The following is a 1,074-nucleotide window of genomic DNA, read 5'->3' as shown; positions in this document are numbered from 1 at the left end:
ATTATATTCATTGGTCAGATATTGCAATTGTAAGTATCTTTTCTTATATTCATTGGTCAGATATTGCAATTGTAAGTATCTTTTCTTTTTCTCTCTTACCCACCTTATACATGTTACTCATACTGAAAAAAATCATTTCTTTCTTTTGGAGATGTGGGATATCGATCCCCGTACCTCTCGCATGCTAAGCGAGCGCTCTACCATTTGAGCTACATCCCCACAATTTTTGCATCACAAAACCCTAAATTTTTCATCATCAATAATAGTGAAAATGAAGAAATAGGTCATGAATAAGGAAAAATTTGAAAAGAAACAATATATTTAATAATAGATAATCTTATTTTTGGAGATGCAGGGTATCGATCCCCGAACCTCTCACATGCAAAGCGAGCGCTCTACCATCTGAGCTACATCCCCATGATTCTTACATCATAAAACCCTATTAATGTCCCATCATCAATAATAGTGAAAATAAAAAAAATATCAAAATATTAATAACAAATAGTTTAGATATCCCCACAATTCTTACGTCACAAAGTCCTATGCATCTCGTGATAGTGAAAATGAAAAACTATCCCAGCTTATTATGTCCTAAATAAGAAAAAATTGAAAAGAAATAATATATTTAATAATCGATTCAATTGAAGATGCAAGGTATTGAGCCCCATACTTTCCACATGGGAAATGAACGCTATACCATTCGAACTACATCCCTACGATTTTTACATCAAAAAACCCTAAACGTCCCTTCATCAATAATTGTGAAAATGAAAAACTATCCCAGCTTATTATGTCCTAAATAAGAAAAAATTGAAAAGAAATAATATATTTAATAATCGATTCAATTGAAGATGCAAGGTATTGAGCCCCATACTTTCCACATGGGAAATGAACGCTATACCATTCGAACTACATCCCTACGATTTTTACATCAAAAAACCCTAAACGTCCCTTCATCAATAATTGTGAAAAGGAAAAAGTATATATGCATATTATGTCATAAATAAGGAAATATTGAATAGAAATAAAATATTAATAATAAATAGTTTCTTTTGGAGATGCGAGGTATCGATC

At 31.5% G+C, this 1,074-nt stretch overlaps 1 non-coding gene across 1 annotated transcript; it reads right to left on the bottom strand.

Moving 5' to 3' along the window:
- Nucleotides 1–344: 344 nt before the first annotated feature.
- On the bottom strand, nucleotides 345–417 carry TRNAA-UGC. The gene has a single exon. It is a non-coding gene; the product is annotated as a tRNA-Ala (tRNA).
- Between the last annotated feature and the right edge of the window lie 657 nt (nucleotides 418–1,074).

This window comes from Cucurbita maxima, unplaced genomic scaffold (genome assembly GCF_002738345.1).
Source record: "Cucurbita maxima cultivar Rimu unplaced genomic scaffold, Cmax_1.0 Cma_Scf05284, whole genome shotgun sequence".
Classification (NCBI taxonomy): Eukaryota; Viridiplantae; Streptophyta; class Magnoliopsida; order Cucurbitales; family Cucurbitaceae; genus Cucurbita; species Cucurbita maxima.
Note: the sequence above shows the minus strand (reverse complement) of the source record. Positions and strands in the feature narration are given on the sequence as shown.